Genomic DNA, 13,923 nt, shown 5'->3' with positions numbered 1-13,923 from the left:
AAACGTACGGCACATGCTTAGAGAGCCCTCCCCTCTCCCTGCCCTAGGCGTGGCTCCATGTTCGCTCACCTCCGTCAACACTTGCAAGGAATTATTTGCAACCCAACAAGAATATTTATGAACATAACCTGCAAAATCAGAATACAGAGCTCTGGGATCTCAGTGAGCCCCCAGATCAAGAGACATGAACCCTACCCCCTCCCCAAAAAAAGATTTCCAAAGAGGCGAGGAGCTGGCGTTTCCACATCTTACTCTCTAGTTGGAGTCACGTAGCCTTCATGCTCCAAGAGCCGTAGGATGACCATTCGGAGTTCAAACACTGCTTACCCATTGGATTAGATTCATCAATAAAAACACTTCCGATTCATCTTCCCTAAAATGGACATAGCTGTGAGAGCCATAGGCAGCCAATCAGAAACCTCTATTTAAAGTCAATCTTCTTAAAATAAAGAAGAGAGTCGATATTTTTGCTCGTTTAAAGCCGTGATTCGTTCCATCTGACCACAAACCATTCACAGTATCTGCACCAACTATAAATCCAAAGTGCAACAACCAGGCGATCAGTCGAGCAGCGTCACGTTCTCCTGGATGCCGACAAGTCCTTAAGCACCTGGTATTGAATGGAGAATGAAAGAATTTATATCCTAAGCCCAGACAAAAATAGCTCTGTGAAGATCAGACCACACAAAGCACTGTAGGAGAGAAGGGGGAAATGACACCGAAGTTCTAGACGGACAGAGCCAAATAGGATCATTCAAGGAACCACACAGTATACGGCTCCACGGCTCAAGGGTGCCTGAAGAATTTCCTGCGCTCGGATGGCGTTTCATGTTTGTAAAGATAGCACAGCTACATCTTGGCGCTTTCCAGATACAGAGCGCTCCTCACCGCGCTGGCCTCTTTGCAGGACCAGACTTGGAAACAGTCACCTAGGAAGGGCCCGCCGATTTCCATCTCTGGGCCTGCCCGGAGAAGCGTGGCTCTTTCAAGAACAGCTAAGTGCCTCTAGCGTACATGTCAGAGGACAGAAAATCATAAAAGCAATATAGGGGAAAAGCAGATTCATATAGTGCCTCCCTCGATTCCATGTTAACTGAAGCCATCAGGCTCTCAGGCACCATTTTAATGTTACTTTTTAAAAACTGTGAAAGTACACCACACCTCTTCCCGCTGCCATTTCAGATGGAGTGTTGGGGTCCCCTGATTACCCCTTAGCTTCTCCACTTGACCACAACGTGCCCCGAGTTAGCGCCATTAACACAAGGAAATCTCCATAGGCGTCTACCTCTCTCACAAAGTTACGGAAAAAATGAGCGCAATCTTAAAAATGCTTACGCTGAAAAACACTGCTGGGAAATGACAATTTTTAAGTCTCTTAGAGTGTGATTATGGCTACGAGCATGGAAAGGGATTATTCTTAACTGAAATAGAAAATTAAGGAGCTAAACTCCAGGTAAGACAAAATACAAACCAGGCTGGCAGCATTTCCCTCCCTGAAAAGCACTCATCAATCATTCTGGCTGTCTGGTGATAATGCTTCAGCAAACCCACCAGTGAAATTAGATTCTTGCCAATTCCTATGCATTTAAAAGAGGACAAATATGTCACCCTATGCAAAACATGTGATCAGAAAGACATTTAATTTTGAAGCAGGACGATAAATGTCAGCTAATGCTTCGGCGTTTAGTGCCTCTGAAACGTACCCTTTAGGACGTTCCTGAAATACAGTTGATGCACTCAACCAATTTTCGTTTCTTCTGTAGTTTCCATTTGCAAAAGGACTTGAGATGTACCAAAGTCATGTGAGTGACATCATGCTTGGGCATGAAACTTGGGGAATAAAAGACATCAATTAAGGGGGGGGAGGGAGACGCAATGCATTTTGCAGGACTTCCCTAGAGAGACAGCCACCACATCATATCAAATCAAAAGCTTTTGCCTATGGGAACTTTTATTACAACTCCTATCAAAAGGACAGGGAAAAAAAACAGCTTTCCGGTTTTCACAGGAAAAGAATGATTTCCAAATTACGACTTTTGAGAGCTCAGGAGAAGGAATGACTTATTTGCAGTAAATGTGAAACACATGGTTTTCTCCGAGCGTTTCTGCTGCCCTGCAGTTACTTCTCTTATATGAAAGAGATAAATTATTAAGATTTAAACACAATACCCCTTAGAATGTACCGTACATTGCTGTGCAAAGCCTGAGGGTCGAGACTTTAAATCACAATTCCAAGGGTAAGTAGGAAAACATCGCACTCCTCACGCCACAGACACGCCGGGCAGTTGTGTCCTACACACCATGGAAACACAGGTCGGGGGGAGACAGCGGCCAACAGGACACCTGCCCCGTGGACCCGCTGTTGGACTGTGAAGACAGCAATTGCAGCCAACTCAAAAGATCAATGGCCTCACTGGGAAAACATGGGGATCCATCCACCCCAACATAGAGTGGGATTGTGCTTTGCACTTTTGTCATTTTGTTCAGGGTGATTTCTCTATCCCAGTGGCTCTTAACCCCCAGCAGTACAGTAAAATCACTTGGAAGATGGGGGAAAAAAGGGGCGGGGGGGAGCCTAGTATGCATGTAGAGAAGAACCACTGTTCTATCCCCATCTGATTCAGCCTCACTAATACAGCATTCAACTCCATCATTTAGACTTTTAATGAGAACTGCCAGGCAAGCTCTCCTTTATCTTTCTTTTTTGAGAAGTGCAAGAGGCTCTCAAGGGAACATTCGTACATTTTCCACGGCGTGCCAAGTGTGGTCTCTGTTGCTCTGTGCAGAGTGCCCCTGAGTGTGGGAGGTGTTACGCACACCGTGTGGCAGTGCAGCTCACTCCCCTTAGAGCCTCTGCCTCTCCACCCCACCCCCCTGCCTTTCTCACGTGTGTCACAGACTTGTCCGGAGGGAAGGTGTGGGATAGAATTTCTCAGGAGGTCCTATCCAATTTCCTAGCAATCTGTAACACAGGAAAGAGCTCTCCACAGTCTGTCACTGTGATACAAATGCTTCTCACAGATACCTCCTCGGTCTCACCCTAAACAAACACACACCCTGCTAAGCAGAGCTCCTTGCAGTCCCTGAACAATTCCAGCAACGTGAATGCAAATGGCAAAGCTGGGGATTGCACTCCATTATCTTTCATCGTTGCAAAAGCTGCCTACTGTGAGCACCCTCACCTCCCCCCAACACCTACACACCCATGGAGCAGCTACCTGCCTTTCTCCTCGGCCACTTCTCAGGTACTGAATAGGTCCATGGATATTCAGACGATTAGATTACCAGAACCTTAGGAAGATCTAAACCGCAAAAAGTTCTCCCCATTCTATCAACATCAATTACTAAGTTCTAGCAAATCTGCTCATTCAGAGATTTAAAAATAAAAACCACCTTTGGGGGGGGGGGGATGGCTACCTTACATTTGACAATAGAGCAACTTTAATGATAAACAAAATGTATGAGTAAAAGGACATTCTAAGTTTAAAAAATTAAGTTTTTATTTATGTTTTATTCCGTTTAACTCCCTCAACGCAATGGAGAAATCACCAGGGTCTTCATTTTATAGAGGAGTACATGAAGTTTCAATACATAAATCAACACGTCCATGATCTGCAAAGCTAAAGGATGGCTGAGCTGGGATTTGGACAGAAGTCTGGCTGACTCCAAAACCTTTAACCATTTTTATAAACTAGTACAGTACCTATCTTCCATAAATAATACACTGGAATACTACTTCCACCACCATTTATTTAAAAAAGAAAAAAGAAAAGAGGCAAGGAATCTGAATTCTTTGACTTTTAACCCAAGGAAAGCAAAGCATTCATCATGGAGTCAATGGCGAGAATTGTAGATTTGGAATCTTGTCTGATACCAACTGACCAGAAGCAAGTTACCAAAGCTCTGAGCACTTTCATTCTCTTCTGTAAAATGAGAAAGACAAGGTCAACCTCAAGGTTGTTGGGCAGCCTAAATCAAAGGTCTTATTAGACTCAGTGACTGTTAGCTCTCTTCCCTCTCTTAGCCAGTTTCCTACTCTGTCAACTCGGGATCATAAACCCTATTGAGCCACTAACAAAGGGCCTTAAGGGGAGGGGGGAAATTATAAAAATGGAAACACTCTGAAAAGTGATGCTTTTAAAAATCTATTTCTGATCATTAGCACTTTTAATGGAGTCCTAAAAGAAATGATAAATTGTCACTTAATTCACACTGAGGAGTTCCTATTTAAGAAAGTCTGAACTTGGTTATTTCATAAACCAAATGATCCTGACTCATCTGTTTTTCAATTCTGAAATCTTCTGTTTGGCTTGGCTTTGTTTCAGTTTTTGACTCCTGCGTTTCCACAAGTCATTATTAAGTACCCATTGAGTGCTTGGGCCAATAGGGAATAAAAATATTTGAAAATACGATTCTTATCCTTGAGAAAGGTAGAATATATGGTTGGGTTTTCCTAGAATAGGCACACATAGGATGTGCAGATTGACCAGTAGGTGCTAGTGGTTAGGATTGGGAGTAAAGCAGCATTATTAAAAAGTAGCAGAAAGTAGTTGCTTTAACAATAAGGGAACAGTTTTTGTCTGGTTTTAAAGATTTTATTTATTTATTTATTTATTTATTGCGGGGGGGGGGGGGCAGAGGGGCAGAGAGAGAAAGAATGAATCTTAAGCAGGTTCCATGCCCAGCACAGAGCCCAACACAAGGCTTGATCTCACAACCCTAAGATCATGACCTGAGCCGAAATCAAGAGTCAGACGCTTAACCGGCTGAGCCACCCAGGCACCCCATTGTTTTAAAGATTTTCTATTTAAGTAATCTCCACACCCGACATGGGGCTTGAACTCACCACCTCAAGATTAAGAGTCACATGCTCCACCAACTGAGCCAGCCAGGTGCCCCAGGAAGGGAACAGTTCTGCATCTTGACTGCAGTGATGGTTGCTCGAATACACAAGGGTGATAACATTTCGTAGAAACATGCACCCCCCCCCAAAAAAAAAAATGCATATAAAAACTGGCAAAATGCACATGAGGTGTCTGACATAGTGTTGTACCAATGTCAATTTCCTGGTTTTGACAACATACTAAGATACTGTCAACTACGGGAAGCTGAGTCAAGAGGATGTGAGAACGCTGTACTGTTATTGTAAGTTCTTGGGAGTCAAACTCTTCAAATAAAATGTAGTACTAAAAAAATATATATATATATATGAGGAAGTTCCCTATAAACAGATACGGAAAGAGGTCTAATATGTATGGGTAAGTATAAAACAGGAAGGTATTACACAATGTATATAATATGCTACCTTTTGTGTAAGAGCAGGAAGTATAGAACGGATACTCCTATTTCCTCGTAGAGCAGCAGAAAGGGACTATGGAGGGGCCATAGGAGAAACTATAAATAGTGGTTTCCGTGGGGGCTGAAAACGAGGAACTTGATAGCTGAGGCTCAAACATGGAAGACTTTTTATATTGGGGAGTTTTGAAGCCTTCAAATGTAATACTATTCAAAACAAAAAGACAAATGAAAAGGATAGTAACATAATAAATGATAGTATCAACGTAGAAATCCTCTATGTCAGATTTACTGAAGAGTTTACATACATTATTTTTAATCCTCAAAACAAAGACCAAAGTGATGGATACATCTTGACAGAGGATAAGCCTTGTTTGTAGGTAATTGTAAAAGGTAATTGCGATTGTAAAATCTTTTGCCTAAACCCCTCGGTTTTTCCACATTAATTCAACTCCTTATTCAGGGATCTACAGAACACAACCTGCTGCTTCTTGCCTCAATACACTTGTAGGCAGCTTTTCCTCTACCTGAGACCACTACCCCTCCCCCCACCTATTTTGCCTGGACGACTCCTAGTCAAGCTCCTGCCCAGTTAACTTTCTCCAAACCACTTTCTTCAACAGAGTGAGTAATTCTCCTTAGCTCTGTATCTCATACTAAGTTAAACCCATCTTAACCATTATTTCTTAACGGTCTTTAAATCCACAGCATCTAGCAAAATGCCTGGCAACTGACTTTTGCTCACAGAATGCTCCTTCAGCTACAAAGGACTCTTTAATCCTCACCAGGAGCATTCAGAAAAAATAAGACCTCATTAAAAGAACACATTCACTTGCTAACAGGTATAAATAATGGTTCTTGGATATTTTAGAATAGAAGTGGCTGCAGGTACTTCTGAGAACACCAGTATCTGAAGTGGGATCACTCTTAATTTTAACTGGACACAAGTAGATCTTACTTACAAACTCTAATACTAAATTTCTGAGAGAGGTTTATTCCTAGTATTTCTGGTAAATTCTTCACAAAATATAAATTCACAGAGTAGTAACACTTTCATAAAAATATATTAATTTTAACTCCTAACCATGGCCTTTCTGAATTTTCTTTCCCAGGAAATGTGTTTACCTTTAAAGGGGAGATAAAGGGCACTGTGTTCGGAAGAAAGCTTGGTCCTTTATTGTTGAGTATCTAAAATACTCGGTCATCATTTAATATGGCGTGGGTCTCTAGACAGACACACAGAACTGACTTTTTCTCCTCAGAATCTGTCCTCCAAAGAATGTTGTCCACACAGCTTATAAATTAGATCAACAGTAAAGTGCCAGCCAGTATGGCATTGTTGTCAAAGTTACATGATCGGAGGTCAGATGCCTGAGTTCAAGTCTTGACTCTGACCATTCCTAACTGTCTCCTAGAAGGTCCTTGAGCATGAATTATATGTTAGAGTTAGGATATTATTACTATTTAACGTTCATCCAATCCTTGGCATGGTGGGTTCTAAGCTCTTTGTGTCACGATTTATTTAATCTTCCCAATGTCCCAATGTGTTTGATTACCAGTATAACCTGATTTCACAAATGAGACAGATGTTCACTTGACCAAGGACACAGTTCTTTGGGTGGTATGTGCTAGCAGTAGGAGCTGTTATACTACTTTTCAAGAAATAAACCCCACTCTCTAGGGGAATACATACAGCCCAAATCCCAGATTATCTTCTGCTTTGAGAATTTTGGTTAACCAGAGAATGTTAATTTTGGAAGTCACTTTAATTTTTCCAGATGTCATACAAGATTTCTTCTTAATGAAGGTTCTAAAACATAGGTCTTTACAACATGTCAGACTTCGTTTTTTTAAAAAAGTCTATCCCAACGGGTCTTAACCAGAGAAAGTGGATTGTTATGTCTTGCCAGGTGTGTTCTAAAAGGATTTTCAGTGCCATGTTTTTTTTCTGCCCCCATATGCGTTTGAGGACCTTCATAACCCATACCCAACATACTAATACTCATGAGGTTACATAAAAGGCCTTGTTACAAACGATACGGAAGTCACTGAATCACCTATCAAAACCAGCATTTGCGTATCTTACACATTTGGAAAAAGACACTTCTCACAGGGAAGCAATTCAAAAATACTGATACTCAGGGGCGCCTGGGTGGCTCAGTCGTTAAGCATCTGCCTTAGGCTCAGGGCGTGATCCCGGCGTTCTGGGATCGAGCCCCACATCAGGCCCCACCGATGGGAGCCTGCTTCTTCCTCTCCCACTCCCCCTGCTTGTGTTCCCTCTCTCGCTGGCTGTCTCTCTCTGTCAAATAAATAAATAAAATCTTAAAAAAAAAAAATACTGATACTCAAACAGACGTTTGTACATCCATGTTCTTACTAGCATGATTCATAACAGCCACAGGTTGGAAGAAACCCATTCATGCTATTGATAAATGAACAAAATGGCCTATACATAAAATGGAATATGATCTTAAAAATGCTGACACATGCTACAGCATGGATGAACCTTGAGAACATTATGCTAAATGAAATAAACCAGTCACACACACACACACAAAAATACTGTAAGATTCTACTAATCAAATATCTAGAACAGTCAAATTTATAGAAACAGGTAGAATGGTGATTGCCAGGGCCTGAGAGGAAGGCAGAATGGGGAGTTAGTGTTTAATGGGTACTCAATTCCAGTTTGGGAAGAAAAGTTGTAGAGATGGATAGTGGGAATGGTTGTGCAAGCATGTACTCAGTACCACTCAACTGTCCATCTCACACAGCTAGAATGGTAAATTTTAGGTTTTACCATGAAAAAAAAAATTCATTACCTACAACACATACAAAAGACAAGCAGGTAGTTATCAATGAACTTGGGCCAAAGAAACAGTTCATCTAGATAATTTTGAGCAAGAAAGACCCTCAGGACTATCAAGACAGCCTCAATTCTCTTTAATTAAAAAAAAAAAAAACCTCCCCTTTGTTTTAGCTAAATACTTCACCTTCATATGAAAAAAAAATTAATCTTCCCAAAAACTTAAAGGGAAAAACATTCAAACTCTACTCCTATTCCAAGTGTCAGTCATATAACACACATTTTGTTTGATCGCTTTGCCACCTGCGACTGAGCCCCAAGAGCAACCATGAGGATCCGAAGCTACAATTTCAAAATGGAACTAAGCCATCCGTAATCTTTACTGTCAGAGCAATGCCTAATAAACTTCAGTTAGGTTAATCCCATTAAGATCTAACATTGTTATCCTTTTAAAGTGAAAACACATTTAATGAGATCATAGGAACGAATGAAGAGGCGGTCAGGCTCAGCCCCTTCGGTATCCGTTTCTGATGTCATATGGACAGGATCTGAGCAAGGTTACTTCTGGTACTTTCTGTCTTCCTTTCTCTTTGCCTTTCCCTGAAGCCTTATTGAAATTTGATAAGACCTACCTACCTACCTACCAACCAACCAAAGAGCTTTCGAGGGGAGGGTAGGAAGATGAGAAGACACTGTCCCCAACACTACCACATCCTTCATCCCTCAGAAGCGTTCAGGAAGGAGCCCCTCTGCAAAGTTCATCTGCTGCATGGCTGACTCTCCATTACTGCTAAAACACTCAAAAGCTAACTGTGCAGACCATCTTTAATCCTAGAAAAGAGTAGGAAGTTACATTGTAAATCTGATCTCCGGATTGAAGAACAGAAAATTATGTAGTGGGCAAAAAGACAAGACAAAATGGTTGGAAATCTGGACTGCTTTGACAAAGCAGAAGGTTTTACTCTGTCAGGTTACAAATAGTCACTTTTGTAATAAACAGAAAAAGAAAGGTAACGTGACCTACAATTGTTAAATTTGGGAAGCGCTAGAAACCTGAATGACCCAAGTCCACTCATGGGAACGGTCTAGCAGATATGTAACTCAATTCATGTGTCTGCATGACACATGATCTCTACTTAGTAGAGTCAACCTCTTGTGTATTCATTTGACTTAGTACAGTCTGGAAGGACAAACACAAAGGGTTAACTAATTTGAACTATTTTTCCAATTTTTCAATTTTTTAAGATTTCATTTTTATTTATTTGAGATAGCGAGAGAACACAAGCAGGGGGCAGAGGGAGAGGGAAAAGCAGACTCACTGCTGAGGAGGTTTGGATCCCAGGACCCCGGGATCATGACCTGAGCCAAAGGCAGACGCTCAACCAAATGAGCCACCCAGGTGCCTCTATTTTTCCAATTTTTCAAAGATTTTTTTTATTTCATTCTGATTAAAAACAGGTGACATATGAGTATTTGGTATTTCTGGAAGCAAATTTGCATATTAACAGTAAACATTTTTTAATCATGTAACTCATATTGTAATCACATGAAAAAGAGCTTTCATTTTTCTCTTGGTGAGAAAAAAGTTTTTAGAAGGTCTCAGAATCAGAAATCCTCAAGGCCAACATCTCAACCTGCTGTGTAGTGATGAGCCCACAGAATAGTCTGAGCTATACATAAATGTGTATTTTCCTAACAGGCACGTTAAACCGTCGACCGTGACCAATCAGGTTTTAAACGTCTGCTGTCAATTAAGAATAAATAAATTCCTGAATGATTAATTTTTTCCCCATTTTGGAAAATGAAATCGGGTCTTATTTCTGTCACATCTGCCATCAGCAAGGAGAAAGAAAGGGCATGAAATAAAATAAGCATTGGCATCAAGAAAAAGCTTACCTCCTCCCCATATTTTTTATTGGAAAAATAAAATTTGTTTTCCAGTAAGATATTTCATTTTTTTTAAAAAAATCTGTTTCTACTCAAAGCTAGAGTTCTATTTATTTTTAAATGAGGCACACGAAACCTCCCAAGTGCAACTCAGATTTACATCTGGCTGATCCTCCCAAATGTGACCCACCAAGTTCATGCTGTTTATTTCTGAGTTCTGTGATTTTTGGGGATAACACGTGTGAGAGATAGCAAATTAACTACCGCTAGTCAGCAGCCAGCCAGCAGAAGATGTCTTGGGAAGCAAGTGGGAGCAAATCCTGCAAGTCAATTTCTAATCACACTTGCCAGAAACTGGGGGGGAAAGGTGACCAGTCCTGCCAAGAAAAATCAGTGGTAGAACTTGTTTCCCTTTTTCCATGGAATATTTCAACACTCCACCAACAAATACAGCTCAGTCTTTCCTTTCCGTAACTTCAGGACTGCAGGGAAGGCTCTGGTCTCAAGGATAGCCTTAGAAACATTAAAATGGCCCACATCACAAAACATCAGTCTCTCTGAGTCCCTTTCCCGCAGCAATCTCCACTTACATGAGAGGTTGAGAGGGCAGGGGTAACTTGCAGGCTACAGAAATACACATTCTCCCCCTTCCCCCCTCCCCACCCCCACCAAAGACACATACAGGTGCCTCGAGAAACCACACTCAAACCTCCTTACCTAGAACTGGCCAGGAATACTGTGGAATGGGTCAGCCTCTGCTGAAAACAGAACCAACTGATGGCTTAAAGAACCACAGTTTGAAAATCACCTATTCATTTCAAGAGTAAGACCCCGGGGGGACACTCTTGCTGTGTATTTTCACCTGGTTTCTTACCTCAATCCCAAACCAAATAAATCAGTGGTTCTGAACCAGGACCACCCGTAGAGTCACCTGGAGAGCCTCTAGGCCAGGCTGCTGCTGATGCTGGGACCAACCCCGTCCCCTCCCCCACACCAACTCCATTGAAACAGGACAGGGGACCGACCACTGTCTTTCTAAAAGCCTCCCGGGTGAGTCTACTGTGAGAACCCCAGCTTTTAGAAGTGTGCTTTTTAAAAAGTTAATTTCTCTACCAAACACAAAGAAATTACAGCTCTAATTTCAGTCCATCTGTCCTCTCATCGGCTCGAGGACCAGAAAGTCCTGGTCATGGTTGCACGGCTGCTGTCATGCTGGCTTCCCGATATGGGAGCGGATGAAGCCGGATGCTCTCTATGGCTAGGGATGGAGGTGGGCTTAGTACAGGCCCCAGAGGGCAATGAACGGCTTAGACTCAACTTGGTAATTAGAAAGCACAAACTCCCATTATCCACACTCCAGACACCAAACGTGCCCGTTTTTCCATACCAAGCAATTCTCCGAATCTCAATGGACACGGAGTAGTCGAACTGCAAGTTAACTCAACTCTGACACTTGCCAAATTTGCAAAGACCCCGCAGGTGAGGGGCTCTGGCCACAAGACTGCTCCCCACCCCAAAACGCCAATTGCAGGTCCAGGTCACCACCAGTAACTCCGGCCGACCAGCTATGTAAATCGGGGGTTCCCCGGTCTGGAGCTCCATAACTTACTAGAACCGCTCGAAAACGGCTTACTTACCAAATCACCAGTTTATTACGAAGGCTACAATTCAGGACCGGCCAGACGGAGGAGATGCCTAGGGCAAGGTGCGAGGGGCGAACGGAAGGCCATCTGTCACGCTTAGCTCCCAATACCTCCACAGTTCAACCCAGAAGCTCTCCAGACCCCTTCTCCTAGGGTAGGCATAATGAACTAAAAGATTGGCCACTGGTGTTTAACTCAATCTCCAGCCCCCTTCTCGCCTCCCTGGAGGTCAGGGGGTGGAGCCTGTAAGTACCAGTCCTCTAATCACACGGTGGTTCCCCTGGCAACGAGCCCCCATAATTAGAGGCTTTCCAAGAGTTGCCTTATTAACAGAAACTCAGGTGTGGTTGAAAGGGGCTTGTTTTGAATAACAAAACACATCACTCCAGAGCTGTTTCAGGAGCTGGGAACAATAACCAGATATTAAAACAAAAGATGCTTCCATTAGTCTTAGGAAATTACAGGGGTTTTAGGAGATCTGGCCAGGAGCCAGGAACGAAGACCAAAATACAGATTTCTTACTATATCACAGTGAGCCAGGTATAAGGGCACCATCTCGTGTATTTTGAGCATCTCAGGACATGCTACTGTGTTAAGCACAAAGACAAACATAAAATAGGGTGTACACAGAGTGAAACATGGTGGTTTTCCTTAGCCACTACTTCCCTCAACTCTACCATGCATTAGAATCACCTGGAGAATCACTCCACCCCCAGAGTCTCTGATTCAGTCTAGGGTAGACTAACAATGCAATTATTTGCATTTCTAACAAGGTCCCAGGTGATGCTGATGCTGTTGACCTTAGGACCACACCTTGAGAACCACTGTTCCAGACTAAACTGGCACCTCCAAACCTATGAAATACCAGAGATTCATTTTTATTTTACTTTTCCGCAGTTTTATGAAGATATAATTAACATACAGCACTGTTTACATTTAAGGCATAGAGCATAATGATTTGACTTTCACGTATTGTGAAATGATCACTACGATAAGTTAAGATCCATCATCTCAGGTACCGGAAAAGAAAAGAAAAGAAAAGAAAAGAAAAGAAAAGAAAAGAAAAGAAAAGAAAAGAAAAGAAAAGAAAAGAAAAGAAAAGAAAAGAAGAAAAGAAAAGAAAAGAGAAGAGAAGAAAGGAAGGAGGGGAGAAAATGTTTTTTTCTTATGATGAGAACTCTTGGGATCTACTCTCTCAACAACTTTCAAATACAACACACAGCAGGGCTAACCACGGTCATCATGTCGTATGTGACAACCCTAAGATTTGTTGTCATAGTATCTGTTTATACAATGGGAATGTTGAACAGACTGGATTTTTCATATAAAAGAATTATTGTTGGGGCACCTGGGGGGCTCAGTTGGGTAAGCATCCAACTCTTGATTTAGGCTCAGGTCGTGATACTCATGGGTTGTGAGATCAAGCCCCGTGTCGAGCCCTGCGTCGAGCCCGGAGTCTGGCTCCATGCTCAACACGGTAAGCTTGAGATTCTTTCTCCCTCTCCCTCTCCCTCTGCCCCTCCCCCCCAATAAATAAATAAATAAAATCTTTTTTAAAATTATTGTTAAGTATTGTTTTAGGTGTGAAAACAGTATTGTATCTATGTTTAAAAAAAACAAAGAGTTCTTATCTTTAAGAGTTAGGCATTGAAAAAGTTTTTAAGTTGACACCCGCCTTGTACCCAAACTCTCTCCTCATGGTAGGGTTTACCATTCCCAGGCATGTTTTCTATCACAACATGCCTATATGAGTAGATAAAAAGAAAACCAAAAATATAATAAAGTAATAGCATAGATAAGGAACTAAAACAGGGCAGCCCAGGAAAGAGCGAGTAACAGACCGTAGCCACAAAGGGAATCAGTATGACCCTTTATCTGGAAATTTTCCCCATCCAAAAAGTCTCTTACCTGAGCATGCAGGATGCTAATGCTTCCGTAGTCACCTGAGAGTACTAGGAGAGAAAGGGAAACTGAGTCAGAAGTTGTAAGAGTAAACAGAAGGACACAGCAGAGTGACATTTCAGTATACATTCTGGTCTACCTTGAAGGTTTCGAGAGGAACATTTGGGAAGTTGAGTAACAAACACAAACGATTGGCCTTGGCCTTGCCTGCTCTGGGGCCATTCCACGCCAGTGACTCACTACAGAGGGTGAAGCCCTCCTTCTATCTGGAGCAAAAGCACCCAATAACCTGGTCTTAGCAGCAGCTCTGCTACTCCTATCGTAAGCTAATGCAAACACATCTCTCCCCCTTTCTGGGGCTAAATTTCATTATCTGAAAAATGAAGG

At 42.1% G+C, this 13,923-nt stretch overlaps 1 long non-coding RNA gene across 5 annotated transcripts in view; it reads right to left on the bottom strand.

Annotated features, from left to right (window-relative positions):
* The window catches only part of LOC123791032 (uncharacterized), a 563,175-nt gene that overhangs the window by 456,010 nt on the left and 93,242 nt on the right, over positions 1-13,923 (bottom strand). For all 5 annotated transcript variants that reach the window (XR_015722611.1, XR_015722613.1, XR_015722614.1 and 2 more), the window contains one exon: positions 13,543-13,586. This is a non-coding gene — a long non-coding RNA (uncharacterized LOC123791032). The remainder of the gene's footprint in view (positions 1-13,542; positions 13,587-13,923) is intronic.

This window comes from Ursus americanus, chromosome 32 (genome assembly GCF_024610735.1).
Source record: "Ursus americanus isolate L20-20 chromosome 32, mUrsAme1.1.p, whole genome shotgun sequence".
In the NCBI taxonomy this organism is placed as follows: domain Eukaryota; kingdom Metazoa; phylum Chordata; class Mammalia; order Carnivora; family Ursidae; genus Ursus; species Ursus americanus.
This window is presented reverse-complemented; position numbering and strand designations above follow the sequence as displayed.